The sequence below is a fragment of the Canis lupus genome, chromosome 23 (genome assembly GCF_011100685.1).
Source record: "Canis lupus familiaris isolate Mischka breed German Shepherd chromosome 23, alternate assembly UU_Cfam_GSD_1.0, whole genome shotgun sequence".
Classification (NCBI taxonomy): Eukaryota; Metazoa; Chordata; class Mammalia; order Carnivora; family Canidae; genus Canis; species Canis lupus.
The window spans coordinates 19,432,480-19,443,667 of record NC_049244.1 but is presented as its reverse complement, the minus strand read 5'-3'; the positions used below and the strand labels follow the sequence as shown (position 1 = coordinate 19,443,667).

Genomic DNA, 11,188 nt, shown 5'->3' with positions numbered 1-11,188 from the left:
AGGTAGAGACAAGCTTGTCTCTCTCCAAAGGCTGAGAACCTGCAGAAGTTATGGTCCAGTTACAGAGACTAAAGAGGGTCAGATTGATTCAGATGGAGGAAATAGCCTCTTTGAAGGACCAGAGACCAGAGAGAGCCTGGAGAGGGAGTACCCAGAGAACTGAAAAGTCCAACAGGACTGAAATGTGGGAAGAAATAAAAGTGAAGGGTTATGTAGGGCAAGATCATAAAGGAACTCATGCTCAGGATTAAAGTGTCAGGGGGCACGTGGCAGGACTCAGTCTGTTAAGCATCTGACTCTTGATTTCTGCTCAGGTCATGATCTCAGGATCATGAGATTGACTCCTGCATCAGCTCCACACTGGGCATGGAGCCTGCTTAAGATTTTCTCTTTCTGTCTGCCCCCCTCCTCCCCTACCCCACTCTCCCCTCTTAAAAAAAAAAAAAAAGATTAAAGTGTCAGAATGTCTATAAGAACAATGGAGCATCCTTGAAAGTTTTGAAGCAGATCCATGTCGTGAGCAGACTTGGATTTTTGAAGGGTTACTTTTGTTACAGGCACAGTTACTCTTGTTCCCTTGAACAAGAAAACCTGAAGGGTAATATTAGAGACATGGAAACCTTTTTGATGGTGTCTTAGGACTCCCCCACCCCCCGAAGCTGGCTCAAAGATGAATATTTTTGTATAAATGACGAAGTAAGTGCTTCCCAAGGATTCCTCTGAGGAGGTAGAAGAAGTAAGCCCTGGGAGGGAGGAGGCCATGCAAGGGTACAGCCTCTGCCTGAGTCCCAGTGGCAGCCTGATCCTGATGGGAGCCTTTAAGAGGAAATTGCACTTAGGCCTTTGACCAGCCTCAAAGTAAGGCAGCTGGGTTTTAATGCTTCCACTGGCTGGTCATTGGCTGTGGCTCCTTGCCCAGGGAAGTGTAGCCCCCAGGCCCTGCCAACTCTCCTCCTTTGTGGGTGATACTGCTCCAGGAGGCCAACCGCAGTCCTCTGAAGACAGCTCACAAGTGGAAGCCATAAGAAAGCACACAAAAGCTGGAGAGAGATAGCCAGAGTGGAAGTAAGTGTGAGCAAGGGGGTGGGGGGAATGGCAGTGGGGAGAAAGAGAAAACAGTGTGTGGGGGGGAGAGAAACAGGCACATTTAAAAGATAAGATGTGTGGGAGACGTCAGAACATAGGGGTTCTGTTAGTAATCAAATACTTCATACATTTTTAAACTTTTATTAACAAGTATTACATACTCTTTTCTAAATGGTAATAAGATTGTAAAATAATAAATATGTAACAATTTATGTTTAAATACTTGAGAACAATATTTATGAGAGAATTGGCTGTAGTGATCAGAATCTGAGGTCTCTTTATAAGAATTAAAAAAAAATACTGGTAGCACTAGCCAGTTTTTTGAGGGTGATGTACAGACCAGATATAAATACTTACCAGTTCAAAGAAAGGGAGGAAACCAAGGCTGTAAACCTTACTGAGAGCAAATCAGTGCTAAAGAGAGGAACATATAAATTGCCATCTTCCCCAGGATTCTGCATGTATCCTCATCAGGCTGCTGCTTTTTTGATGAGCCCTAAACAGTGGATTCATGCCGAAATGCCCAGAAGGATTTAAATGGTGGAGCTGGACATCTCTTCCACATGCATTTGGCCATTATCTCAGAGTTGATTTAATAAAAGGAAGACAACATACTAATTTTTTTCTGAAAGGTTTGGTTGGATGCCCTTGGAAAAAGCAAACAGATGAATTGAGAAATTAGTTTCATTAGCTGATATTAAAACTCTGCTATCTCATTGAAATATTTCATTGGCTTTCAAGTCAATTTCACTAATGGAGAGACCGGCTAGCAAAATATGCAGGAAAACACAGTGTACTGATATAATTCAGTAATTTCCTACAACTCCTTAGAGAAATCCATATATAGAAAATGGAAGTCTTATTTAACAATCTTAAAATAGCATTCAAATAACTTCGGAAACAGTTTTTTTTTTTTTTTAAGATTTATTTATTTATTCATGATAGACAGAGAGAGAGTGAGGCAGAGACATAGGGGGAGGGAGAAGCAGGCTCCACGCCAGGAGCCCAACGTGGGACTCGATCCCGGGACTCCAGGATCGTGCCCTGGGCCAAAGGCAGGCGTCAAACCGCTGAACCACCCAGGAATCCCTCAAAAAAGAGTTTGATCAATGGACTCTTTGCCTAACGTATATTTTACAAACATAGGCAGCATTGTCACTCTGGGAAGAAAAAAATCCTATATTTTTAGGAACTGGTAGCATTCCTCTAAAAAGAGGAAATCAAGTTCCAGGAGGAGCTAGTTTGATAATTAGGTACTTAGGAGGAAGTCCATGTTGCCTAGTAAAAGGACATACAGGTTTGAATGAGATCTTTCTATTTATCCATGACACGCAGACATATCATTAATTTCTTTTAGGCTTAACTTCACTTGTGGGGCAAAAAGCACTAACAAAATCTAACATCCTAAGTTTTGGTTAACCTTCCTTGGGAATGGGGAGACACTCCCTGGTGTAGGATATAATTGGGCTGTTGCTTACAGCTGTGTAGGCTCTAACAGACCCTGCATGAGTGGCCTTGAGTCTCCTCGTGAACAATGGCTGGATTTAAAATTTTATAGTTTAGCCAATGACCTGTGAAGTGGAGGTAGGTGGTGGTGGTGTGTGTGTGTGGGGGGGGGGGGGGGGGGGGGGGGGGGGTGGTTAAGGCCCCTTGGAATAAATTCAATGGTACAGGGGAAGAAAGGACAAAAGAGGGTAAACAATTGTTAACAGCAGTCTTAGCTCATATCGCAGGCTTTTGTTTTGTTTTCTTTCCCAGCCTCTCTCTGGTTCTCTACGATTTATTTAGAGAAGATCCATGAATAGAACATTAATTTGCTTTAGTTCCCTGAGAAAAAAAAATTAGGTGTATCTGTACCATGAAAACCCACTGGCTCTGGAATGTAAAAAATCAGCTACCTAATACTTTTGTCTCCTAGACACTAAACACTCTGTTTTTTAAAAAATAAATAGCTGATTGTTTGGGTGTCAACTACCATAGGCTCAAGGTGCTACCATTCGAAAGGCAGTTTTATCTTAAATTTGTATTAAGCAACCTTATGTAAAAATTCTTGGTGATTTACCTGAACAGAAACTTTATTGACACCTGTACGTCCCCCTTATTTGTTCTCTGCCAGCCACTTGTTCCATTTCCCTTAATTATCAAATGACAAAATTAACTCATTCCTTTTAAACCACTGATTTAACCATCACTCACCTGTGCATCAGGATTTGCTACGAGTCACAGGCCATCACATGTGACCTTCTCTTCCTGCCCTGTGCTACTTATTTTTCTATATACACACTCACCTTTACCTCCTTTAATCCAGGTTCAAAGGATGAAAGACTAGCTCCTTCTTCTCAAGCACTTCTATACATCATCAACCCTCCGCCCCATAGGATTGGAGGAAAATGTGGTTAGAAAGTCTTACACAAGGGCACCTGGGTGGTTCAGTGATTGAGTATCGACCTTTAACTCAGGGCTTGATTCCGGGTCCTGAGATTGAGTCCCACATAGGTCTCCCTGCAGGGAGCCTGCTTCTCCCTCTGCCTCTCTGTCTCTGCCTTTCTGTGTCTTTCATGAATAAGTAAATAAAATCTTAAAAAAAAAAAAAAAGGCTTACACATCATTTCTTTTAAATATTTTAAATTCATACACTGCTCCATTTTAGGCAAAAAAATTTCTCTAAATAAATCAAGATTAATCTCTTCTTGAATAGTACTGGAGACCTCCAGAATTATTCTAACCCTAATTTTTCTATGTGCCACGTTTCTGCATTGGTCATTCTAAGAATTCTCTTTGTGTCATTTTTTCCATAGCAGATTATGTTTTCCATGTTACAAGTGAGGTTTCATTTGCTATATTTCATTTAATTTAGATGTTCCCCAGGGACACAGAGAGATAACAGAAGTCTATTAATCTCATTGGCTGTTGGATATCCTCAAGGTTTAGGACTAGAATGTCTCCCTTTCTTGCCTAGATCTGCTTCTGAGGCCCCCTCATTGACATTCACTGACTCAGTTACTGTCTGCCCATTGCCCAGAGATTTTTATCTCCAGCCTCAGACTCTCTTCTGAACTCCTCTTTATATACCCAATGGTTATTTACATATGCACTAGCTTATTCGATACCTAATTTGTTATCCATAAGTGTTCGAATAAATGAACGAATCAGTTGGATGTTTCTAAATTTCACCGGAGGAGGTGGGGCAAGAGAAAGAACATTCTATGTACTCAAAATCCAGGGCCTAGCTCATCTTCTGACTGAAGTTATATCATTTTTATTTTTATTTTGAGGTTTGTTATTTCCACAGATTCAAAAATGTTTCCCTCCAAAACAGTTTTTCACTGTAGATTTTATGTGCTATGTTTTTCACTATTGAGCCCTTTCTGCTATGAAGTGAAACAAAATCTCATTGTGGCTTTAGATTTGCCTTTCCTCCTGCCATACTTCCAGCATCACTATCCATGGACTCTCTGAATACTTACAGACTCATGATATTTCACAACCTTCCAAATGAGAAATTGCCGTATAGTGAGACATGTAAAGCAATGAGTTGATGTACATAGGATTCACTAGTCTGACTATGCACTCTAATTTCCATATGGAAAATGTACCCTTTATAGATGTGGCATAGTTTATTGAGAACTTTGATACAGCATCAGCTAGGAGAGACCACACATTAATGAGATTTGGGTGCTGTCTTGTAAGATGTATATGTATGAGGGTTTTTTTTTTTTTCTTTCCTAGCTACATGTGGTCTTGAGAACCAAGTAATGTGAGGATGTGCCTGTTATTATTTTTTTTAATAAATCAATTGGAAAAACGTGCCTTCTTTCCCTATGACTAGCAGCTGCTGGTTTAGAAATGAAGGCTTTTACCTACAAATTGCTTTCCTTGAATTGTAAGCTGAGACTGCCACTGGGCTGTTTTGGGTTTCTGTGGCCTTTGGGTGAAGAGGTCAAAGTGGGTTTCAGTGTTGGCTTTCACAATTGATGGTGTCAAGGAGATAGGGCTGCCAGTAGACTGTGGAGAAGAAGTGAGTGTGGTACTGGAGTGTTCCCTGTGATGGTCAGAGCCCTCAGAGATAGACCATCTCACCAGGTAAGGAACCCAGATCAGCTGACATCATAATAATTTGGAATGAGGACCAGCAGAAAGGAGTCATAAGTAGCAACCATTGCCAAGGGACTAGTGGTAAAAATGAGGATCACAACCCTATGATTTGTACCATACTCCCTTCCTTGCAGTAATTTGTGTATTTACTTAGGCTAACTTTTAAATTCATCTATTAAGTTAATTCTCTCCTTTTCCTATATGTTATTGTGCTGTATACGGTGTGTTGGAAATGGTTAACTATCTCGTTGAGTCCAAAGGAGAATATGGAGACAGGATCATGATAAAACTACAATAATTGATCTCAACTAGATTGGGATGTAGTAAATAATGAGATTTTAACCTTTCTTCCTTTGTGAAGTGTACATTTTTGGAAATAAGGGGTGATTCTGTTGTACCACCTAGTAGCAATGGTTTGGGATGGGAAGTAGTGGAGTGTGGAGGATATCTGTACTTTTTATTTGTTATTCAGCATCCAAACCCATGCTTCTATGTTTGGGATGTCTCCTTTTATGAGTCTTGGTAGGAGGCAGAGTCTATTTCTACTTAGAATCTTTTTCAAGTTTTTATTTAAATTCCATCTAGTTAACACTCAGTTTAGCATTAGTTTCAGGTATAGAATTTAGTGATTTATCACTTACAACATCCAGTGCTCAACACAAGTGCCTTCTTTAACCCCATCACCCATTCAACCCACCTCCCCACCCACATCCCCTCTACTAACCCTTATCTTATTTTCTATGGTTTAGGGTCTGTTTTCTGGTTTGCCTCTCTCTTTTTCCCCCTTATGTTCATCTGTTTTGTTTTTGAAATTCCACATATGAAACTGGACCACTTTCTTATACACAAAAAATAAATTCCAGCGATCCCTGGGTGGCACAGCGGTTTGGCGCCTGCCTTTGGCCCAGGGCGCGATCCTGGAGACCCGGGATCGAATCCCACGTCGGGCTCCCGGTGCATGGAGCCTGCTTCTCCCTCTGCCTGTGTCTCTGCCTCTCTCTCTCTCTCTGTGACTATCATAAATAAATAAAAATTAAAAAAAAAAAAGATTTAAAAAATAAATAAATTCCAATGGATGAAAGACCTAAATGTGAAACCATCAAAATCCTAGAGGAGAATATAGGCAGTAACTTTTTTGACATTGGTCATAGCTACTTCTTGCTAGACACATCTTCAGAGGTAAGAGAAACAAAAGCAAAACTATTGGGACTTTATCAAGATAAACAGCTTCTGCACAGCAAAGGAAATAATGAACAAACTAAAAGGCAACCCTTGGAATGGAATGGGAAAAGATATTTGCAAACAACATATATGATAAAGGGTTAGTATTCCAAAATCTATAAATAACTTATCAAACTCAATACCCAAAAAACGACTTATTTTTCCTTAGAATTAAAAAAGGCCTGATGCTCAGTTACACAGCATTCTTGGCAGCTGAAAAGCATTTACCTCACTTAGGCCAATCACATTTGTTTGGTGTACATTCGAGTCTGGTGGTAGAGATGTAAAGCCACTACCACCTGCAAAGAATACATTTTGCAGCCTGAGTAGTGTTCCATCTTTAAAGGCTACCATAGTACTTTTAGTGGAAGTAAAAGTGCTATTCCTTCTAGATGGATCTGTGCCAAGGTGTGGCACTGCCTGCCCTCATTTTCTGCTGTTTTCTGAGCTCACTTCCCTGGCCCTCATGACAATTCTGGAAGCTATCTAATATAGTTTTTTCAATAAATTGTTTTTCTGCTTACATCATTCAGGGTCACTTTCTGTTTCTTCCAGCTGAGAAGCCTGTGTTGTGTACTGAGGGTACCCACAAGCAGTGCATGAAAGAAACCTTCTCTGAGAGTTGAACATTCTAAACCCACACGGGTGTGGGATGTAGGTTATGTCTCCAAAGGATCCCTGGGATCCAACTCACTAAAAAACCTCCAGCAAGACTCCCTTAGTTGCGTATAAATACCATCTATAAACAGCTGTTTATCCTCCTTGGTGGAGTGAGGTTAATCCTGTGGTCATCTTGACTACATGATTCACAAGGACTGTCTCAATGTTCTGAATCATAGGAAACCTCAGGTGGTCTGTGAAGGCCCAGGAAATGTTTGTGGTATTTTCATCCTGATGTTGCAATACGGGTATGATCTACAAATTTTGCCTGCTGGCCTCAAAATGCTGAAAAGGCATTAACAAAAAGTTTTTAAAAAACAAATGAGTGAACTAAAGAGGGGGTCAGTAGAAGGAAGTGGGATCCAAAAATATGTGGTTGTTATTTCATTGACAAAGGTAAAAATGATTGAAAGGTGGGTAGGAGTTTTTTGATAGCTTAGAGTGGAAATCAACAAGGAGCTTATTATACAAAAAAGAAGAGAAAAGGCAAGTTTCCAAAACAACAACAAAAAAAAGGATGAATTTTTTTTTTTTCTGAGCAGTTTGTGAGATCATTAGCTAATCACAGGGCATAGCTAAAATGGACAATTTAAATTATCTAGTTGCTTATTAGAAAAAGAAAAGGTAGTATGCTTATCTTTTTTTCACTTAATAGGAAAATCATGTGACTATTCAGAATTCTCATGAGTAGGGAAGAACTACCAGAAAAATGTAACCATGGGAGGCAAATCAGATAACAGAGGTGAAAATGAGGAGTGTTTATGATCTGAAGAAGATGAACGAAAGCAATTTTAGATTGAATTGAACCTTGAGGTTACAGAAGTTCTAGCATTGAAAGGAGAATTTTGTAGCATAGCCAAAGAGAAAAGCCCAGAACTTTATATGTAAAGATATATTGTGAAATACTATATAAAGGTATTTTCACCAAAGCAAGACTCTTTTTGGCTGCGGAAATGCAGAAGGTAATTACTATGGATGAGCATAATACTTTATGAGAGTGCTTTATAATACTTTCAAAATCACTTATAAAATAATTTACAGTTTCCAGGATTAAGGTTGTTCTGTGATTCAGTAAGCAAAGTTTTGAAATTTTCCAGGTCTAGATTCAAATCCTGACTCTGTCCCTGTATATTTGCTGGGGCTACCAGAACAAAGTGCCACGGTGGCAAGGTGGCAAACAACAGAAATCTACTTCTCACAGTTCTGGAGGCTGGGAATCTGAGATTTAAGTGTTGGTTGACAGGGTTGGGTCATTCTGAGGGCCATGAGAGAGGTTCTGTTCCAGGCCTTTCTCCTTGGCTTGTAGATGGCTGTGTTCCCCCCATGTCTTCACATCGTCTTCTGTTTGCATGACTGTGTCCAAATTTCCTCTTCTTATTAGGACACCAGTCTGACTGGATTAGGACTCCCATAATGACTTCATTTTAATTGAATTACCTTTTTAAAAACCCTACCTCTAAATAGCAGTCACATTCTGAGATGGAATTAGGGAGGTAGGACTTTGACATACACATTTTAGAGGAGACACAATTCAGCCTGTAACAGCCACTTACTATCTTACTATGCTTTCTTAGATAAGTCAATTCTTCTGAGACATTTTCCTTATCTTTAAAATGGGGGCAATTGTAAGATGAGAGGTGAAGCACCAACAGCCAAAGCTGGCACATAACAAGAATTAAGGATTTTTTTTAAGTCAACAGATATTATTGCAATTGTTGTGATAAAGTACAGCATGAGCACAGAAAAGGAAACCCTCAAAATTAAAAAATTCCATTACTCCAGCCTGTCAGTGAGTTCAGAAAGATCTCTGTGCTCCACAGAACTCTTCTCTGACCCTCCCAGTCAGGGGTGTCTCTGAACACACATCAGCATCTTTCTCCTCTTTCCTGACCCACACAGTTTGTCAGTATCTCTTACTTAGCCAAGAAAATAGGCAGCTGGCTAGGAAAAAAAAAATCTAGTTTCCTGCTCAGATACTATTTCAGGTGAAAAAAACAAACAAAAAAAAGGAACTAAAAAAGGAGAGTTAGAATATATTAGATTTTTTGGATACCTGCAACCTACTTTTCTAATCGCTTTTAAACCAGCTTTCAGATGGTCTGGCCTGTTGGAGGTGAAGCTGAGAGAAGCCAGCAGAGGGCAGCAAAGTGCCAGGTAATCAGGCCTGTAGAGCCACTCTAAGGTACAGGAGGTGTGGGGGCCATCCTGGCAGGTGGGTGTCCCTCTAGGGTAGTGGTTCACAAATTTTGTTGTATTAGAGCCACCCAGGGAGCTTTAACACATTCTGATATCTCAGGTAAGTCCAGACTGACCAATTAAATCAGAATTTCTGGGGCCTGAAATCAAGCATTGGTATTCTTTGAAGGACTTTAGTTGTCCTAAGGTGTAGCCAAGTGTAGCTAAGTTTCAGAATTACCCATTAGCTTTGGTAGAGCTAAAGAGGTAGAGCTAGAAATTGTACTGAAAGGAATGTTGGGGCATAGGTGCCAGTCCATTAGAAGGCCAAAGGGCCAAATTTGGGATTTGAGAAAAGATGGGGACAGAGATGAGTAAAAACCAGCCAGGGTCATTACTCAGATTATAGTCCTCATCCTAGGGAAGTGGGTTTTGACAGTTTCTAAATTGTGGCCAAATCACAAGGTATTAGTAGTGCTTTGAAGGTAGACATTCAAATACATTGGAATTGTTGGAGTTGCTAATAACGAGATAACATTCAATAGGGTTACTTGATGAAATATGGCAAATGCAAAATGGAAACAGACCAAGTTAATAAGAATACGTTGAAAGAAACAGAGATGAATGTTACCCACCAAACAGGAGAAGGCAGGAAGTAGTAAGAAATTCCTACCCGGAGCCCTACATGAGTGACCAAGGAACCCTCCCTGCTGACTAGGTCCAGGCTCACGTTTGGCATGTAAATCACTTGTATGAAGGAGAAATGTAAAGAAGGTTCAAAGCAGTACTGTGAACCCTGAGGTCTAAAGAAAGTACGAAGGGAAATTGGTAAAGAGTTTTTGTGGGAGGAGAATTTATAGATCATAGAATTAATAGAATACAGAGGGAGGAAAAACCCTGACTTTATTCACATATGTTCTGCTCTTGATATGAGTCAGAATATGGACCAGGGGAGTTTAACATGTATATAAGGAAAGACAATTGTGACAATTACATCTCTTTGTTCAAAGTGTGATTGCTACTTGAGTAGGTAGTTTGAGGTGGAGGTGGTGAGAACCTGTTTGTCAACCACTTGAAGAAAATGATTTTGTGTGTGTGTGTGTGTGTGTGTGTGTGCATGCTATGACTTAAGTAACATCAGCCTTTTCAAACTGCGTTATCCTAGAATTTTAATAATCAGCTTTGAAATCCTGACAGAACACAAACGTGTTTCCTTAAACAGTGACTCTCAAAATCAGTGTGCATCAGGATTGTCAGAAAACAGCTGGGGGCAACCCGGGGTGGTTCAGCGGTTTAGCTGCTGCCTCTAGCCCAGAGCATGATCCTGGAGACCTGGATGGAGTCCCACATTGGGCTCCCGGCATGGAGCCTGCTTCTCCCTCTGCCTGTGTCTCTGCCTCTCTCTCTGTGTGTCTCTCATGAATAAATAAATAAAATCTTAAAAAAAATAATAAAGAATGCTCACCTTTACTTAGCTCTGTGATTTCAACTTTGTATAGGGAGTCATCTTGGAGAGTGTTAAAAATACTCCACCCCAGAGAGTATGTTATGCTTGACCTGGCAAGTGGTCTGGGCATCAGCATTTTTAAATCCACAGGCGTTCAAATTGGCAGGATTGAGAGCCATGAGCTAGTGCGTCAGCATCCCCCTCTAGTTGGTCTTGTGTCTCTGGATAGTCTCAGAATTTAGGCAGTCAAGACAATTAATAATCCCAGTTGACATTTTGTCAAGTGCTTTGTATGGGTCTGCATAGTTGGAAGCTTTTCATGTGGATTATCTCATTTAAACCTCACAACAAGAAATGTATTATCTGTTACCCCTACAGGAAAGTGTTTAGGGCTTATGGCTCTGCAACAAATTATAAAAATGGTTGAGACTTGGCAAAAATATATTGGTCCAAAACACAAAAGGAAAACTGCAAAAGTGAAATTAATATTAACCATTTTTAAAA

The 11,188-nt window shown here is 40.1% G+C and overlaps 1 long non-coding RNA gene across 4 annotated transcripts in view; it reads left to right on the top strand.

Moving 5' to 3' along the window:
• The first annotated feature begins 855 nt into the window (after nt 1–855).
• The window catches only part of LOC119877431, a 152,155-nt gene continuing 141,822 nt past the window's right edge, over nt 856–11,188 (top strand). Inside the window, exon 1 of one of the 4 annotated variants that reach the window (XR_005376953.1) lies at nt 856–1,065. This is a non-coding gene — a long non-coding RNA (uncharacterized LOC119877431). The remainder of the gene's footprint in view (nt 1,066–11,188) is intronic. The other 3 variants (XR_005376952.1, XR_005376954.1, XR_005376955.1) reach the window with 3 other exon arrangements.